Below are 13,240 nucleotides of genomic sequence, written 5' to 3' on the forward strand. Positions count from 1 at the left end.
TTACATTTCTTGTAAGGAAAGCTTGTGCAAACAAATAAAATTTAATAAACAAAATGTATGTGATAACATACACACAAAAAGGGTGAAAAGTTGGGTGCTAAGGAAAAGGCATGAGATTCCACTGTCTAGGTCCCTGACATAAATAAATAAAATACCTTCTGGTTTTCCACCAGACCTTCAGATTCTCCTCTGAGAAAAGGATTAAAAAATTAGGCTACCAAGGGACTGATGACCAGTTTTATTATTTTTTAAAAATGTATAAGCTATAGGGACTTGCCTGGTAGTCCAGTGATTAAGACTTCGCCTTCTAATGCAGGGGATGTGGATTCTATCCCTGGTTGGGGAGCTGGGATTCCCACATGCCTCGTGGCCAAAAAACCAAAATGTAAACAGAAGCAATATTGTAACAAATTCAATAAAGACTTTAAAAAATTGGTCTACATCTAAAAAATCTTTTAAAAAATATATAAGCTATAGGAAGATATATTGCATAGGTATTCATACAGAAGGTAGTGCAAAATAACAGTGTATTTGGAAGCCAGCAGTCCTGGGTTCAGATCCCAACTCTGTCATTTCTAGCTCAAGTGATTTTTTTTTTCTCTTTTTCATTTTAGTGGTCTTCTATAATCTGAATCTTGAGCGAGTTATAGAACAACTCCATGCCTCAGTTTCCTCATTTGTTAAACAAAGATATAATGGCGAACTCACAGAGTAGTTGTGCAGATTAAACGAGATGATGGATGCCAAGAGCTCCGCAGAATTCCTCTGGAAGGGTAAACACGTGGCAGCAGGCTATGCTGCCAGTCTGTCAGAGAGCTGAGAGTTGCCCTCTGCTCATTTCTTGTCCAGCGTCATAGGAAGGTGCTGACCCTAGAGGTACTGAATGAACCGTGGCCTTGTCCACACTCTGCCCAACCTCCAATGAATGCATAAAACTGCAGTGAACCTTCTGGATATTGAGCCTCCACAAAGATATTGAATATTTGGAAATTGCCTAATTTTTCAGTTCCTTATTTCAGGCCTCATGACAGGTGAGTACAGGCAGGGATTCTCAAAGATGAAAGAAGGCAAGATATCTAGATCACTAGAGAGAAGGAAATGGTAAACACACAGCAAAGGAAATTAAAAAAGGAATCTCAATCCCTCTATTTGAGAAAGCCAGACCAGCTGGATTTGTCCATCCAGTGAGTTAATAGGTCCATTGGATCTAGCAGTACAATAAGATGCCACAAATATCAATAAAGTCTGCTTCATTTCTGAGGGCTAAATCTGAGAAAACAAGTTTAAAGGTACCAAGCTGGTCATCGTTACATTTGATTTGTAAATATGTCTTATTATGATAGCATTTATGGGGGCCATTGTGTCAAGAGCTTGTTTTCTTTAATTATTTACACAAAGAATCGAGCTAGGTAAAGGAATGCTTCATATTCATTCTAATCTCAGAAATTTGTATCTAATAATATCAGGGGAAGTACTATGTGCCAATTACTAGTGGCTGCATTCATCAATACAACTGCAAGGGCATATTCTCTGTGTATAACTGTGTAATTCAATCCAGTTTAATAGGAAAAATAAAATGTCTATATCAAACATTTCTAATGTCTAAAATGGTCCAAGCACGTACTATGTTTCATTTTTATTTAAAGGCACTAGAATGTGCAAGGCAAACGTGATAGATAATTACAGGCACAGCTACTGATATATTTTGCATTTGTGTCTGTGCCTGAATACCTACTGCCTTCTTGATAAACTTCAATTAATATGTCTTCAAGTATTCTCAGTGTAATTTTCTGATTAAACACATATACCAGACTCACCACCAACTCATTAATTTCACATAGATTGAATGTTAGTGTTTGTATGCAGTTAAATGTGAGAAGCAGGACATCCAATAATCATTTTGCGTTTAATATGAACAGAGATATTTTTTTGATTCAGTCCAAACCAAATCCCTAGGACATGAAGAAGGTGGTGACTGAATTCTGTGGCTTCAGAATTTGCACATTTAATGGGAAACAATTTCAAAGCCTCTGCTGGTCATTGGAAAGGCTGTTCCATTCTGCTTTTCCACAGAGCAAAATCTTTCTGAGAACAATGCGTATTATTGATAGGTTTAAAGCACCTCAGGTGCTTGCCCATTGCGTGTATTGCTGTCACTCTGTCTTCTGAGCAGTGGGGAAGCAGTGATGGATAACATAGAGAATAATACATGATTCTTGATTGAATGCAAAGCTATAATTCAGTCTTGGGGTTCTGCTGACGTCACAGTGCATGAGACTGCAGCTCAAAGCGGTTTTATTCTTTTTTTTTTTTTAAAAAAAAACCCAGGCAATCCTTGTACTCAGGTATGGAGCCAGTGGATCAAGACACGAACTCCAGTCCTCCTTGAGTGGTTTTTAAGGAGAAAAATCTCTTGGGGGTGTAATCTTCTAGGTCGAGGTCTTCTGGGCCCTCAGGTGGGCAACAAGAGAAACTAGCATAGAGCCTGCTGCTGGCTCCTATCCAGTTCGCTCCTTGCTTTGTTTTGTGACATGTGAATGAAAACTCTCAGATATGGAGAATAGAACGCCCTCCTGCTGACCCTTCAAGATGTCTTTGCTCTTTTTCATAAAAGTAGTATTTTATTTTATTCATTTTTGTTGTTGCTGTTGGTTATCCATTTTATTTTATCTTTCTTCAGTCTGTTCTCATTAGTTATTTTATACATAGTAGTGTATATATGTCAATCCCAATCTCCCAGTCCATCCCACCCACCCTCCCCCCTTGGTATCTGTACGTTTGTTCTCTATGTCTGTGTCTGTATTTCTGCTTTACAAATAAGTTCATCGATACCATTTTTCTAGATTCCACATATATGCATTAATATACGATATTTGTTTTTCTCTTTCTGACTTACTTCACTCCTTCAAGATGTCTTCTAACCCAGGGTTTCCAAAATTTTCCGGTGAGAAGTATTGTCTGAGAGCCCTTCCCAAGACTCACCCCTGGGGATTCAGATTCAGTGGGTTTAGGATGCAGCTTGAGAATATGTGTATTTAACACGTAGTACAAGCTGATTCATTAACAGAGTTTGCAAACATCTTCATCGGTCTCTCTTGGTGTCTTGCCTCAGAATTCCTTCTGCACTTGCAAGCTGCTTTACACAATTTAGCAATCAATATAGTATTAGTTGATGTTGCCTCCAGTTAAATGAGAATATCTTTGCAAAGGATTTAACACATAAACACTTAGTATGTCTCAATAAATGAAAAATTCTCCCCTTCTTCTTTTAGTTGCCTCATCTATCAGTAATGTGTCCTCCCAACCTCAGTGTTAACAACTGAAGAGTGAAGATCAGGCTGTGTATTTCCTCTGCAGGCCCTGAAGTATTAAAGTATTTGAAAGTGATGCATTAATTGATTGACGCTATCAAAGGTAGGATGAGACTGGCAGATCCTTTTCTGTTCATACTTCTTTTTAATATCTAGAGCTATAATACTTCCAAGGCTTATCAGGGAGTGAGTCTCTTTTCAGGATTAGTTTACTGAGGCCAGACTTCCCGTGATGCCTTGACCCTTGCACAAATTAATAATAATAATTAATAATAAGAAGAAGGAGAAGCAGCAGCAACAACAGCAGCATTTTTGTAGTGCTTAACATGTACCAGGCACTCCTCAGTGTTTTAAGCGTTATAACTCATTTAATCCTCCCAATATATATATTTTTAATTTTTAATTTTTGGCTGCCTTGGGTCTTCATTGCTGTGCACAGACTTTCTCTAGTTGCGGTGGCTTCTCTTGTTGCAGAGCATGGGATTTAGGCGTGCGGGCTTCAGTAGTTGTGGCTCTCGGGCTCCAGAGTGCAGGCTCAGTAGTTGTGGCACACGGGCTTAGTTGCTCCACGGCATGTGGAATCCTCCTGGACCAGGGATCGAACCTGAGTCCCCTGCATTGGCAGGCAGATTCTTAATCACTGTGCTACCAGTGAAGTCCCAATCCTCCCAATATTCTTATAAGGCAGGTTCTATTATTACCGTTTCAATTTTATCGATGAGGAAACTGAGGCACAAAGTTTAAAAATTTGCCTAAGGACAATAAGTAGCAAGGCTAGCATTTGAACCCACATAATGTGGCTCCACAGTGCCTTTAACTAATATTCTATACCGCCTTTACTAGGAATGTGGTTAGTCACTCACAGAGTCCTAGAACTATTATAGCACATTGGACATAATCTAATCTACACTAATTTTACAAATAAAAAGACTGAGACCAAAGAAGGGAATTGATTGACAGAATGTAACCCCACTAGATTCTCTAATCTCTGATCCTAACTTTACCCTCCTATGTGTGATTACAGCAGAGTTCGGAACATCTCTGCTGGAGCTGGTCCTGCCTAGTGCAGGCCTCCTTTTGTTAAAACTGCACAGTATTCTGGATGTTATATACCAGCAAAAAATATAAACATAAACCTGGGCTTGCATGAAAGAAAGGGGTGTCCCAATGCCAGTTACAAAGAGATGGCTGTCATGGGATACAGGCTGGAGTTGGAGTTGCTGTTACTGTGTAATAGATAATACAGATACAAGATCAAAAAGGTACAAAAAAATATCCAGTAAATACTAAGGCTTTTTTCTGCCCTTGAGTCCCAGAGGCAAACCAGGATTTTATACACTCTGAGACATAGTCTATGTCAATGCAACCATATACATTTATAAATTCTTTTGTTGTTGTTGTTTACACAAATGATGGCATATTATACAGATTATTCAGTGTGTTTCTTCACTATGCAATGTATCCTGGAGATAGTTCCATATCAGTATGTACAGAGCTGCCTTATTCCTTTTACGGTTATATAATATTCTACTTTATGGGTGTATCAAAATTTATATAAGCAGTTTCCTATCAGAGGAAAGTTGTTTGCATGTATGTTATTTGCATGTATGTTTTCGTGGCTGTACCCAAGGGGTAAATTTCCAGAAGCAGAATTCCCAGGTCAAAGAATAAATTTAAAATTTTGACCAGTAAAGATTGTATTAATTCACATTCCCTTCAACAAACTTTGAAAGTGATTGTTTCCCCATATTCTAAAAAGCCAATATTTTATCCGAATTTTTGTCTTTTGTCAATCTTGTTAGTTTTCAGTTGTATTTCTTTTATTATGATGAGATTGAGTACGTTTTCATATGTTTAAGAGCCATTTTTCCCTTTCTTTAAACTGTTTGTATCATTTGCCCATTTTTATTATTGTTGAAGCATTTTATGTATTAAGAAAATTAGCTGTTTGATTATAATACATAAGGCAAGAATGTTTTCCCAGTTGATTTGCTTTTTGACTTTGTTAGTTTTTCCTACAAAGAATTTTGTTTAGAGTTTTTATGAGTTTAAATGTATCAAAGTTTTCTTTTATGGCTTCTGAATTTTATGTCATACTTAGAGAATCCTCCCCATTGCAAGATTATATAAAAACAAATTCTCTCAGATTTCCTCCACAGCATTTATGAATCATTAAAAACAATCTTCAATCCATCTGGAATTTATTTTAGGGCAAGATGTATAATGGATCAAACTCACTTTTTAAAACCAATTGTCACAACACCATTTGTAAAATTATCTGGGAGCCATGTATATTACTGTATTAATTATGTATGCAAAAACTGGGAAAATGGTGACCACTAAGAGTTGTTCCTAATTAGGTAAATTTTGAAAGAGAGAAAGAGGGAGGTGGAGCAGGGAATAAGAGACAGAGAGAGAAAGAGGACAATATTTGGCCAGGAGTCCAAATTTAGAATGGAGAGTAGGAAAAAAGATATAGTAGGCTTACAATGAATTGATTAAGATTGAATCCATGGAGGATGTCTCCTCTTCCTTTTTTGAAAATCAGAATCTACATTGTGGAGATAATTCTGCTTTTCTGAGGAGAAGAAAAAGGGGAAAAATTATTTGATAGGTCTGTGATGGCATAATATTTTTATATATTAACTGAATTTTTTTTTTCATATATTAACTGTATTTTTTGTTTTTAGCAGGTTCTTTATTTCCCGAGGTACTGTTCCCATATTCAGCTAGATTGTGAATTAAGGTGGGCTGCAGAAGAAAAACAATTTTTAAAATTATGCTTAAATAAACATACCATAAAATGTATCTTTTTGACCATATTTTTTTGAATTACATTTCAATTTTATTTTATTATTTTTAACATCTTTATCGGACTATAGTTGTTTACAATGTTTGTCAGTTTCTGCTATATAACAAAGTGAATCAGCTATGTGTATACATATATCCCCATATCCCCTCCCTCTAGCATTTTCCTCCAACCCTCCCTATCCCACCCATCTAGGTGGTCACAAAGCACCGAGCTGATCTCCCTGTGCTTTGCAGCTGCTTCCCACTAGCTATTTATTTTATATTTGGTAGTGTATATATGTCCATGCCACTCTCTCACTTTGTCCCAGCTTACCCTTGCCCCTCCCCATGTCCTCAAGTCCATTCTCTACATCTGCATCTTTATTCCTGACCTGCTGCTAGGTTCTTCATAACCAATTTTTTTCTTAAGATTCCATATATATGTGTGAGTGTATGGTATTTGTTTTTCTCTTTCTGACTTACTTCACTCTGTATGATAGTCTGTAGGTCCATGCACCTCACTACAAATAACTCAATTTCGTTTCTTTTTATGGCTGAGTAATATTCCATTGTATATATGTGCCACATCTTCTTTATCCATTCATCTTTCAATGGACACTTAGATTGCTTCCATATCCTGGCTATTGTAAATCGAGCTGCAATGAACATTGTAGTACATGAGTATTTGTGAATTATGGTTTTCTCAGGGTATATGCCCAGTAGTCAGATTGCTGGGTCGTATGGTAGTTCTATTCTTCACTTTTTAAGGAACCTCCATACTGTTCTCCATAGTGGCTGTATCAATTTACATTCCCACCAACAGTGCAATAGGGTTCCCTTTTCTCCACACCCTCTCCAACATTTATTGTTCATAGATATTTTTGATGATGGCCATTCTGACTAGTGTGAGGTATTACCTCATTGTAGTTTCGATCTGCATTTCTCTACTGATTAGTGATGTTGAGCATCCTTTCATGTGTTTGTTGGCAGTCTGTGTATCATCTCTGGAGAAATGTCTGTTTAGGTCTTCTGCTAATTTTGGATTGGTTTGTTTGTTTTTTTGATATTGCGCTGCATGAGCTGCTTGTATATTTTAGAGATTAATCCTTTGTCAGTTGGTTCGTTTGCAGAGATTTTCTCCCATTCTGAGGGTGGTCTTTTGGTCTTGCTTATGGTTTCCTTTTCTGTGCAAATGCTTTGAAGTTTCATTAGGCCCATTTGTTTATTTTTATTTCCATTTCTCTCGGAGGTGGGTCAAAAAGGATCTTGCTGTGATTTATGTCATAGAGTGTTCTGCCTATGTTGTCCTCTAAGAGGTTTATAGTTTCTGGCCTTACATTTAGGTCTTTAATCCATTTTGAGTTTATTTCTGTGTATGGTGTTAGAGAGTATTCTAATTTCATTCTTTTACATGCAGCTATCCAGTTTTCCCAGCGTCACTTATTAAAGAAGCTATTTTTTCTCCATTTTATATTCTTGCCTCCTTTATCAGAGGTAAGGTGACCATAGGTGTGTGGGTTTATCTCTGGGCTTCCTATCCTGATCCATTGATCTATATTTCTGTTTTTGTGCCAGTACCATACTGTCTTGATTACTGTAGCTTTGTAGTATAGTCTGAAGTCAGGGGGCCTGATTCTTCCACCTCCGTTTTTCTTTCTCAAATTGCTTTGGCTATTTGGGATCTTTTGTATTTCCATACAAATTGTGCAATTTTTTGTTCTAGTTCTGTGAAAAATGCCATTGGTAGTTTGATAGGGATTGCATTGAATCTGTAGATTGCTTTGGGTAGTAGAGTCATTTTCATAATGTTGATTATTCCAGTCAAAGAACATGTATATGTCTCCAACTGTTTGTATCATATTTAATTTCTTTCATCAGTGTCTTATAGCTTTCTGCATAGAGGTCTTTTGTCTCCTTAGGTAGGTTTATCCCTAAGTATTTTATTCTTTTTGTTGCAATGGTTAATGGTGTTTCCTTAATTTCTCTTTCAGATTTTTTGTTGTCACTGTATAGGAATGCAGGAGATTTCTGTGCATTAATTTTATATCCTGATACTTTACCAAATTCACTGATCAGCTCTAGTAGTGTTCTGGTAACATCTTTAGGATTCTGTATGTATAATATCATGTCATCTGCAAACAGTGGCAGTTTTACTTCCTCTCTTCCAATTTGGATTCCTTTTCTTTCTTTTTCTTCTCTGATTGATGTGGATAAAACTTCCAAAACTATGTTGAATAATAGTGGTGAGAGTGGGCAACCTTGTCTTGTTCCTGATCATAGAGGAAATGATCTCAGTTTTTCACCATTGAAAACAATGTTGGCTGTGGATTTGTCACATATGGGCTTTATTATGTTGAGGTAGGTTCCCTCTATGCCTACTTCCTAGAGAGTTTTTATCATGAATTGGTGTTGAAATTTGTCAAAAGCTTTTTCTGCATCTGTTGGGATGATCATATGGTTTTTATTCTTCAATTTGTTTATATGGTGTATCACATTGACTAATTTGCGTATATTGAAGAATCATTGCATTCCTGGGATAAATCTCACTTGATCATGGTGTATGATCCTTTTAATGTACTGTTGGATTCTGTTTGTTAATATTCTGTTGAGGATTTTTGCATCTATATTCATCACTGATATTGGCCTGTGGTTTTCCTTTTTTGTGACATCTTTGTCTGGTCTTGGTATCAGGGCGATGGTGGCCTCGTAGAATGAGTTTGGGAGTGTCCCTCCTTCCGCTATCTTTTGGAACAGTTTGAGAAGGATAGGTGTTAGCTCTTCTCTAAATGTTTGATAGAATTTGCCTGTGAAGCCTTCTGGTCCTGGGCTTTTGTTTGTTGGAAGATTTATTTTTAATGATTTTTTAAAATTAATTAATTTAATTTTTATTTTTGTCTGTGTTGGGTCTTTTTTGCTGCACACGGGCTTTCTGTAGTTGCAGTGAGAGGGGGCTCTCTTGGTTGTGGTGCGTGGGCTTCTCATATCGGTGGTTTCTATTGTTATGGAGCACGGGCTCTAGGGCCCACAGGCTTCAGTAGTTGTGGCATGCAGACTTCAGTAGTTGTGGCTCGTGAGCTCTAGAGCGCAGACTCAGTAGTTGTGGAGCATGGGCTTAGTTGCTCTGTGGCATGTGGGATCCTCCCAGACCAGGGCTTGAACCTGTGTCCCTTGCATTGCCAGGCAGATTTTTAACCACTGCGCCACCAGGGAAGCCCTGTTGGAAGATTTTTAATCACAGTTTCAAGTTCAGTGCTTGTGATTAGTCAGTTTATATTTTCTGTTTCTTCCTGGTTCAGTCTGAGAAGGTTGTGCTTTTCTAAGAATTTGCCCATATCTTCTAGGTTTTCCATTTTATTGGCAAATAGTTGCTTGTGGTAATCTCTCATGGTCCTTTGTATTTCTGCAGTATCAATTGTTAATTCTCCTTTTTCATTTCTAATTCTGTTGATTTGAGTCTTTTCCCTTTTTTTCTTGATAAATCTGGCTAATGGTTATCAGTTTTGTTTATTTTCTCAAAGAATGAGCTTTTAGTTTTATTGATCTTTGCTATTGTTTCCTTCATTTCTTTTTCATTTATTTCTGATCTGATCTTTATGATTTCTTTCCTTCTGCTAACTTTGGGCTTTTTTGTTCTTCTTTCTCTAATTGCTTTAGGTGTAAGGTTAGGTTCTTTATTTGAGTTGTTTCTTGTTTCTTGCGGTAGGATTGTATTGTTATAAACTTCCCTCTTAGAACTGCATTTGCTGCATCCCATAGGTTTTGGGTCGTCGTGTTTTCATTGTCATTTGTTTCTAGGTATTTTTCGATTTCCTCTTTCATTTCTTCAATGATCTCTTGGTTATTTAGTAGCATACTGTTTAGCCTCCATGTGTTTCTACATTTTAGTTTTTTCCCCTATAATTGATATCTTGCCTCATAGCGTTGTGGTCGGAAAAGATGCTTGATACGATTTCAATTTTCTTAAATTTACCAAGGCTTGGTTTGTGACCCAAGATATCATCTTTCCTGGAGAATGTTCCATGAGCACTTGAGAAGAAAGTGTATTCTGTTGTTTTTGGATGGGATGTCCTATAATTATTAATTAAGTCCATCTTGTCTAATGTGTCATTTAAAGCTTGTGTTTCCTTATTCATTTTCATTTTAGATCATCTGTCCATTGATGAAAGTGGGGTGTTACAGTCCCATAGTATGATTGTGTTACTGTCGATTTCCCCTTCTATGGCTGTTAACATTTGCCTTATGTATTGAGGTGCTCCTATGTTGGGTGCATAAATATTAATAATTGTTATATCTTCTTCTTGGATTAACCCTTGATCATTGTGCAGTGTCCTTCTTTGTCTCTTGTAATATTCCTTATTTTAAAGTCTATTTTGTCTGATATGAGAATTGCTACTCCAGCTTTCATTTGATTTCCATTTGCATGGAATATCTTTTTCCATCCCCTCACTTTCAGTCTGTATGTGTCCCTAGGTCTGAAGTGGGTCTCTTGTAGACAGCATATATATGGGTCTTGTTTTTCTATCCATTCAGTCAGTCTATGTTTTTTGTTGTTGGTTTTTTTTTCAGTCTATGTCTTTTGGTGGGAGTGTTTAATCCATTTACATTAATTACATTAATTATCGATATGTATGTTCCTATTACCATTTTATTAATTGGTTTGGGTTTGTTATTGTAGGTCTTTTCCTTCTCTTGTGTTTCCTGCCTAGAGAAGTTCCTTTAGCATTTGTTGTAAAGCTGGTTTGGTGGTGCTGAAATCTCTTAACTTTTGCTTGTGTATAAAGCTTTTAATTTCTCCATCGAACCTGAATGAGGTCCTTGCTTGGTAGAGTAGTCTTGGTTGTAGGTTTTTCCCTTTCATCACTTTAAATATGTCCTGCCACTCCCTTCTGGCTGGCAGAGATTCTGCTGAAAGTTCATCTGTTAACCTCATGGGAATTCCCTTTTATGTTATTTGTTGTTTTTCCCTTGCTGCTTTTAATATTTGTTCTTTGTATTTAATTTTTGATAGCTTGAGTAATAGGCGTCTTGTCATGTGTCTACTTGGATTTATCCTGTATGGGACTCTCTGCACTTCCTGAACTTGATTGACTATTTCCTTTCCCTTGTTAGGGAAGTTTTCAAATATAATCTCTTCAAATATTTTCTCAGACCCTTTCTTTTTCTCTTCTTCCTCTGGGACCCCTATAATTCGAATGTTTGTGCATCTGATGTTGTCCCAGAGGTCTCTGAGACAGTCCTCAATTCTCTTCATTTTTTTTCTTTATTCTGCTCTGCAGTAGTTATTTCCACTATTTTCTCTTCCAGGTCACTTATCCATTCTTCTGCCTCAGTTATTCTGCTATTGATTCCTTCTAGAGAATTTATAATTTTATTTATTGTGTTGTTCATCATTGTTTGTTTGTTCTTTAGCTGTTCTAGGTCCTTGTTAAACGTTTCTTGTATTTTCTCCATTCTATTTCCAAGATTTTAGATCACAATTATTATCATTACTCTGAATTCTTTTTCAAGTAGACTGCCTATTTCCTCTTCATTTGTTTGGTATGATGGGTTTTTAGCTTGCTCCTTCATCTGCTGTGTGTTTCACTGTCTTCTCATTTTGCTTAATTTATTGTGTTTGGGGTCTCCTTTTCACAGGCTGCATGTTCGTAGTTCCCGTTGTTTTCGTGTCTGCCCCCAGTTGCTGAGGTTGGTTCAGTGGGTTGTGTAGGCTTCCTGGTGGAGGGGAGTAGTGCCTCTGTTCTGGTGGATGAGGCTGGATCTTGTCTTTCTGGTGGGCAGGACTGCGTCTGGTGGTGTGCTTTAGGGTGTCTATGACCTTATGATTTCAGGCAGCCTCTCTGCTAATGAGTGGCATTGTGTTACTGTGTTGGCAGTTGTTTGGCATAGGGTGTCCAGCACTGTAGCTTGCTGGTCGTTGAGTGGAGCTGGGTGTTTGCGTTGAGTTGGAGATCTCTGGGAGAGTTTTCACCGTTTGATATTACATGGAGCTGGGAGGTCTCTGATGGACCAATGTCCTGAACTTGGCTCTCCCACCGCAGAGGCATAAGCCTGATACCCGGCCGGAGCACGAAGATCCTGTCAGCCACATGGCTAAGAGGAAAAGGGAGAAAAAATGAAAGACATTTCCCCCACACCAACCCCCTCAGAAAAGTGAAAGAGAAGAGCTTTTATTGTATTTCCATCTCTAATACTGTAATTATGGGTGCCATACGCAAGACGCATATGACAGGCACAGCCACAGTGCACCTCCATGTGGGCATTGAGAGCCATTTACATTAGACTGTCCTGTTACAGTAGCTGCAGGCAAGTAAAATGTCTATTACTGTTATATTGCCTTTGCTTTCATTCTACATATACCTGCTGCTGAGCATCTGGTCTTGTATTAAAGAACGAGAGCACTTTGATGTTTTCTCTGGAACTTCAGTTGTTTTTAATTTAACAAACATTGGGTCTCCCTGGCCTTCTTCCCCCGACAGTTCCAGAGACTAGACAGAGAAACCTTGGCATTAGCTGAACAAAACGCAGTCATGGCAAAGACTGCCTTGGCTTTCAACAGACAATCAAACAAACAAAAGGCTGGTCTTTGCAATACCAAGGTAATCACTCTTCAAAGAGAATTCCATGGGTTTTACCCGGGTTTACTAAGGATATGGTCATTGCAGTTCACATCAGCCCATCTCCTGCCACCCCAAGCCACTACATATGTCATCAGCCCCATTGCTGCTGCAGCTAGTCATTGTCTGAGGCCCAACCATTCAGTTATCTAATCATTGTCTTTGGAAATCTTGAGCTGAGTAGACAACCCTTTATGTTAGCTTAAATAACAACAAAAAAAATGTTAAATACAGTAAGAGGCAATATCATATATTTAGTTTATTGGAAAGCTGTCTGGGCTTAGACCAAGCTGGGTGGGAGGACTGGCTGTCACTTACCAGCTTTGGTTGTACCATTTGACCTCTTTGTGCTACATTATGAAATTCAGACAGCATGTGTGAAGCTTAAGAGGTGGGCCCTCGGATTCAATCAGAAAAGAGTGTGACCCTCAATGCTGCCATTTGTCAACTCTATGACATTGGGCGACTTACAAAACCATTCTATGCCTCGGATTTTTTCATCTGTAAAAGGGGTATCTCCTACCT

This window comes from Leucopleurus acutus (genome assembly GCF_964270905.1).
Source record: "Leucopleurus acutus genome assembly, chromosome: 2".
In the NCBI taxonomy this organism is placed as follows: domain Eukaryota; kingdom Metazoa; phylum Chordata; class Mammalia; order Artiodactyla; family Delphinidae; genus Leucopleurus; species Leucopleurus acutus.